Below are 7456 nucleotides of genomic sequence, written 5' to 3' on the forward strand. Positions count from 1 at the left end.
TTAATCTCTGATATTAAAAATAAATTGAAATTCAATTGAATTCGCACTGGAATATATTACGCAAATTACTTAAAATTACCACGAATATTACTAGTATTAATATTTAATATGCTAATTAACTGCATATTAGTAATAGAAATGGCTATCTAATAACCAGATATAATTATGAAATTAATACGCGGTTGAATTCGGTCGATGCACATTAACATATAACGGTTTCATTTTGCATTTACAACTTTAGTCGAAACATGGCGTTATGATTATCTTGTCGAATTACGATATCAATACGCATATCCAGAGACAGTGTAAATTCTGAGCATGTATAATGCGTAATATGAATATTTCAAATTCATTAGCAGATAAGCTCTTAATTTTCGTGGTTATAACTTTTCTATATTAAGATTATGATATATAAATGTATATAAACATTTTTTTTGTACTCACTCGTCATTTCCGCAACTCCGCAGATGTCCACGAAGTCCTTGAGAAACACTTTCGGCAGGAACCCGTTACGATCTAGTCACACGTCCAATTATACTGGTGACATCTACAACACGACTATACTTTCCCGTAAGTACTCCGAAAAACACGAACCGTCGCTCCGAAACACTCGCGGTACATTTTTTTTCTTCCGTATGCACTTGATTCCGGTCCGGCGACGTCTCGCGAAATGGCAGAAAATCGCTCAAAGTCGCGGGAAAGAGACTAGTCGAAATTTACATGTGTCACGTGACTCACATCCCGTCCGCTAATTGCTCATTGGATCTTTTCTCCCTGCGTTTGCTTCACATACTGCTCGCCTGACATACGCGGCGCTTGCTTCACGCCAACGCACCGCTTGCTTCACACTAAGCGCGCCGTTCACTTGATACTACTCGCAGATGAGTCGAAATCTACAGAAACTGTATCGAGGAGTCGTGTTAGGTAAGATACTCGCGTGATTCACAGCAATGCGGTTACACAATTGCGCTCCGAATCGTGAAAAAAATACACGAACGCTGCCCGACGCGAGAAAATTCGAAACAAATGAATGTATTGTCGTAATCTTTTAATCGTTGATTGAGATCGATTCACACGAACGTCTATCAAAAGTTTCGTACTGCTACGCTGTCTTTTGCAGTACTTAAAGCTCTTCTCTCGTATTATTCAATAACAAATCAAAGAAGTAAACATACTCACACACAGATTCCGTCGTGCCAAAGTTTTAGAAAGATTCTAGAGTTCTTCATTGCACAAGTGCTCTCTGATGTCGTCCGCCAAAATCAAGCGTGTCACGTGACTCTCGTTCACCAATCGCGATTGTCGTAATAGATTCGACAGATCCACAGTCGTGTGATGATCGCGTTCAAAAGTACAATTGCGGAAAGTATCGTCGCACAAGATGTTTTGATCACTGATTGGCAAATTCACGCGGATATGCACTCGTGGTCCACGATTCGCAGTACGCGCACACGCGGTTCGTGTGCGTCGACGCTCCGCGATGGAATAACGTGAGAACGATAACAGAGAGAACACCGACGCGAACGGTAACCTCAACGAGGTTAGCAAGAGAGAGAAATGAGGTATGTATCGCGGTAATACACCCACGCGACGCGGCACAGACAGGACTCTCCCGCCGCACGGTATAACACGACAATGACGTCGTCGGAAGACGGGAAGCGATGAGCGAGCGGCGACCAGTTCCTGCGGCCGCTCCTGCTCCTCTCTCCCACCCGTGCGTATACCCTACGGCCGTGCCACGCGGAGTTTACGTCAACCGTGTTTTGTAGGGAACCGTACGCCGTGGACTGACACCGAGATGATAACGAGAGACATCGAACACACGAGACATCAGACAACACAACCTCCGCAATCCGCGGAAGGACTGTCGTGCGAACGCGTTCACCCGCGCCCCACCATTCACGACGCGAAAAGCAGCCGTGAGCGCGGCGCCGATGGAGGGAGAGCGAAGGGCAGAGAATCTACGGCGGTCGAAGGAGAGAAGGAGAGAAAAGGACCGGAAGACCTTCCGACGGTAATGCGGGATCCGCGTGGGAAAAGGACAGAGAAATCGGAACGGCGCCATGGCCTCCAAAAGGGATGAGCGAGAGCGAGAGGGATGCTTCGCAGGACTGTGAGCAGCCGCAATGGCGCCCCCAAGGACATCGCCGCTTCGTCGGTAAGTACGTTCCTCTTTCATTATTGATTTGCGTGTCGTGGATGCTTTTCCTCGGCGCGCACTGATCTCACCGAGATGTTTAAATTGCATAATGATGATAGAACATATTCTATAATACATATTGCACTATCGCTAATTATACAATATCAGATTTTTTTAAAGAAATATGCATATATATTAGAAACATGTAATTTCAAATAACATTTTCCATGTGAACTTTATATAGGAAAAGTTAAATATCATCAAGTATTTTTCGGGTTTATTTATTGAAAAATATCAAGTTATAAAGTTCTAAATTTCTTTGTTCAAAACATATTTATTTTGTAATTTGATACACACAGAACTTTCCTTGCGATAATTTCTTTTTAGTTACTAACTAATTTAATTTTACATGTTGTGGTATAATTTATCGAATTTATTCAAAAACACCCGCTGTTAAGTCGGGCCTGGTCTTGGTTAGGTTAGTCTGTAAAAGTAGAGGGGTTTGTATCCAGAGACAAGGAAGGAGAACCGACCACCGAGTCGAACGACCGGTCGAGTTTGCGCACTGGACAAAAGTATAACCGGGCTACAAACTTTTTCCGTGTACTACGGACCAACTTATATGCATCCACGACTGCGGTAGGTCGGCCTTTAAAACCGCCGCGATTTGTCCTTGAGACAAAAGTCCAATCGACACTATATGGCATTGAAGCAGCCACGTTCTTTCTTTCGTGGCAAGCTACTCTGCACGCGATCGTCTTCAACGCCAATTTTAACAATTTCTGTTTATATATTGATCTTGCTAAAATTTGGAATTAATTTTCTGATCACTAGTAATAACCGAGATTGGAAAAATGAGATTGTGTAATAAATCTCATTCAAAAAATGTCAGAGTCTTGATTAATCGTTATCGTTGATTAATCTTTGCGTCGGAGGATCTAAGTAAAAAGAGCGGAGGTCCCTTGAATCCTGAAAATTTGTTTTAGGAAGAAGTTTCCTAATTTAGCTTTCTTGTGTCACAAAGTAATATACTATCTTAGACATTATAACATCTTTAGACTTCGCATAAGAAAAACTTTCTTATTTTGTTTAAGAACTTGTAACTTGTGCGCGAATCAAATTTTGAAAATTTTCTCATAATGCCGATCATAAATCAGAATTGTTAAATTCTGTTTAAATTTAAAAATGACAATAGAATATCTATGTACATTGGTTAGTAAAAATATAACAATTTTATATTTTCTTATGCAGAATGTATTTTCACATGTAAGTTTTTCCACATCTTAATCACGTTGCTACAAAACATTTTATTTTGATTTTTCTTATTCTTTCCGTATCTCGTTAAAATTCTGAACAAAGAAATAAGGACATTGTAGACGTTACATTTTTTATCTTGAGCTTAAAGATCCAGTCGACGTAAAAGGATTCCGCAGAATATGGTAATTCTGCTAACGGTATAAACTTAATCGCGGAGCGATAGTGGTTACAGCCAGTATTCCTTTGCATGTGCTCGAAGCGCACACTCACTCAATTATGAAATTGCATTATTCCAGAAAAGTGGAACGAGTAAACGGATTAAAGGAATGTAATGCACGTGTCGCCCGAGGCTGTTATCTAACTTTATGCGCAAACTTTACAAACACATTGATGCGTCTACTCGATCAAACACGCGCTACGTTTTTTCATTCATCTAATTACAAGACACAACACTTTTGTGCTCTTTCTTATAATTATTGCAATTTGCCGCGATTATCAATTGCGATTCGTAGCATTTCCACATAAAACTATACTATTATATTAAGTACCGTAACGCGAAAATAAATGAAATAAAGCGAAAATTTCCAGTTATGCATATAATATCTTATGATTTAATCTAACCAATGCAACCTTGAAAAGAAAAATTAATAATACAAGAAGAATTTATAAAAGCTTTTAATATTCCTGAAAAGTTTTTTTTTCTTTTGTAGTACACGAGTTCTCTTTTCAATTATTCAAGCACAACTTTTTATTTCTGTATATACAAATTATTTAATAAAAATGTTAATGAATAAGAATGATAATTCCGTAATATTAAAGTTTTAAATTAAATAACCACGGATTATTCGTGACCATTTAGGATGCAAGGCGGTAGCTCATCCGAGCGTCTATAGATCGTGCGTAACACTGTAATGCACCGGTGGCAGTTCATTTGGGTATTAGGCCATAGTAACGTGTATCCCCGGCTGCGAGACGTGAAACTTTGCCTATAGTTAATCGAATCAACCAATCCCGCAGCAGCTCGAGACGCCGAGCCATGCTTTAATTAGTGCCCAACCTCGACCGCTTAATTCACTCGCAGTTCGACCTTGAATGTCCCGCCGTCTTACCATTAACGTAGATACTCTGACTCCCGTTCTCGCGTTTCGACGATAAAATTTCCATTAAAAGGGAGATATCCATTTTTTTCTTCTTCGTCGAATTCCGCCGCTTTTGATTATGGAACGTGAAAAGTACGCGACGAACTTGGACGGCGATGTAAAAATTTATTCGCGCTCGCCGTACTTATTTCGCCCTTATCTGAACGTCGACACGGCGGGATAAGTGCCGACAAAAAGGAGGGATAAAAAAGAAATAAAAGAAAAGAAAGAGAAACGCGGGAGGAAACGACGACGAGAAAGCACGAAAGACGCAAAGTAAAGAAAGCGAGAGGGGTGGAAGAGAGGTGCACGAAGTTGGGGAAAGCTCGGCGAGCATTAAGACCAGATTGAAAATTGAATTATTAACGAGCGACCTGCCGCCCAGCATGTAAATCATACGGAAATATTACTTTTCTTTTCCGAGAGAAAAATGTGGCTCGAACGCGAGACGTCATCCGGATGTAGTTTTATTTATAAGTAATCTTCATGTTTTGTTTCTCCTTCAATTTTGAATTCTCCTATTGTTTATTTTTTTGCATCATCCTTTCATGTTACTTAAGCGTATCTAAGTACTTGTCTAATTTCGCTCACGAGTTATCATACCCGTGAGACCCACTTGCGCAAAATGTAGCGCACATTATGCGTACAGGGTGTTCACTTATTGCCATATTTAGCAACTATATCTCTCATCGGCAAATAAAATCTTGAATACCATCGCAAGAAAAATTTTAATAGAATTTCTAATTATTTTAAATAAATTTTGAGATTTTATTATTGAAAAATTTTGACAATTCAACCTGAAGTTGAGAAATTGATGGCATAAGACTGACTTAAAATTGATCAAAGAATGAAATATTTTGTCTACTTGCACTTCTGAAATCGAATTTATTAATACTTCTTGTATTTTAATTTTATTCAAACTCAGGCATTATTGCTCTTTGAAACATGATGATATTGTCATGAGTAATCTTACGAAATGAACACCCTATACACATGCATCAGAGTCTCAGCCCGCTGTTTTATTCACTCGCCTGGATAGCTAATATACCGCGTTTAATTGAATACCAAATATTCCTGCTCAAAACATTTTATTTTTAAAAAAGAACATTGTTGGATTTGATTGTAATTTTTTCTCACATCTTTCAAAAATTTTCATGAAATTTCTTGCGCATTATTGATGAAAAATCTCTCTCTCTCTCTCTCTTTCTCTCAGCAACACCTCTAAAAACCGCTTTCAATATTAATTGATGGGAGGGATATCTATCTATCTAGTATGCGTCTGTACTGCACAGACAAACGAGCAGAGGTGTTAGAAATTTGAAAGTTATTCAAATTTTTCCGCAGAACGCTTACCAATCTTATCAATTTTTATTTGCGCCGATTAATTTATTCTATGAATTGTAAGCTGATAATTAATATTTTATTATATAAAATCATTAAATATCAAACCATAGTAATAATTTATTGTTGTAACATGCTCTGTGAATGTGTTTTCTTATATACGCAATAACCGAATGATCAAATATAGTATTGTATATGTTCCAAGATTAAATATTAACGTTAATCTGCACTAGTCAATTTTAAGGTAATAGATTTGTGAAATATTGTAATATTATGATTTATAATATTCTTATGTTTTTAATTTGTAGAATATATAATCTTAATTCTTTTTGACTTTAGAAAATTTTGAAATATGCAAATATTATATATATTTAAATTGTATCAGCATTTAAAGTAATTTATATTTCAAAAATATTTATTGTGTATATGGAATTTTTTATTTATCTATCAAACAAATAGATGTTTAGTAAAAAAATGTAATTTTTCAAAAAATAAATTTTTTACATATATAAATGTTCATAAAACTTTGACAAAATAAAAATCTAATGCTTATATAAATATTCGAAATGATTATAAATTTTAAACACGTGGAAAATATTTAATGTTATAAATATTAAATATTATAAATATTTTAATGAATATTCCAAGCATTTTAAAGTAATATAAAATATTTTATATGCATTATATACAACGAGACGATCTCTCATGTGCTCTCGGCAGGAATAAATAATTAATAACGCAACAAATAATAAATTAATAATAAATTGCTCATCTCACGGTTGCTCTACCGTTGTCCAATGCTGGCCAGATCTTTTCTTTCCTCTTCTCAACTATCCATCGATAGCTGCTTCTTCATTCGTAACTAAACGGTTAATTATGCGTGACACTTTGCATAGCATTTCCGACTCGCCGACTCGCGGCGTTTGGTGGGGTGGTTTATTTTCTTCGCGTTATATCTGCGTACATCTATATTCTCTTTCTTTCTTTCTCTCTCTCTCTCTCTCTCTCTCTCTCTCTTTTTCCCCCTCTCTTGTGTTAAGTTAGGTTTATATCGGTACATATATTGTTGTTCCTTGTTTCATATGCTTTCTAATTGGAGGTACGGAGCTGGAAACTACAATGTACTTATTGATACATACCTAACGCAAGAGAGAGAGAGAGAGAGAGAGAGAGAGAGAGAGAGAGAGAGAGAAAGAGATATATTGATAATTTCGTGACTGGCGGCGTTTGGTAGGGATTGTTTACGCGTCGCGCTACCGTCTGCATGCCTTTATATCCTCTCTCTCTCGCGCGCATTAGATTTGCATCGGCTCGTATGTGTTGTTGTTTCTCACTTTCGTATTCTTCCAATTCGCAGAATTTCACAGCGTGACCTTATAAACGTTGGTAAATTCTACTACTTTATATCACTCGCACGACAACACTTGGTCGCGTCGGATCGTTCCGCATCGACGCGTTATTTCCTTCATTTTTACTATTCCTATTAATTCCATACCACATCTTTACTATTTCCTTACCATAATTATCCTTTGAAATTACTACCGCGGCATTTGGTGGGCTTGCTTTCGCGTTCGCACTA

General features: G+C 37.5%; 1 protein-coding gene across 3 annotated transcripts in view; it reads right to left on the reverse strand.

Moving 5' to 3' along the window:
• Nucleotides 1–1864, reverse strand: part of alpha-Man-IIb (alpha-Mannosidase class II b) — a 134643-nt gene extending 132779 nt beyond the window's left edge. The window contains exons 1-2 of one of the 3 annotated variants that reach the window (XM_067353584.1): nucleotides 1180–1864; nucleotides 445–516 (exon numbers count right to left, since the gene is read on the reverse strand). The gene's annotated coding sequence lies outside the window, so the exon portion shown is untranslated. Of the gene's footprint in view, nucleotides 1–444 lie in introns of all 3 variants that reach the window. The other 2 variants (XM_012370721.2, XM_067353574.1) reach the window with 2 other exon arrangements.
• Between the last annotated feature and the right edge of the window lie 5592 nt (nucleotides 1865–7456).

Source organism: Linepithema humile, chromosome 1 (assembly GCF_040581485.1).
Source record: "Linepithema humile isolate Giens D197 chromosome 1, Lhum_UNIL_v1.0, whole genome shotgun sequence".
NCBI lineage: Eukaryota > Metazoa > Arthropoda > Insecta > Hymenoptera > Formicidae > Linepithema > Linepithema humile.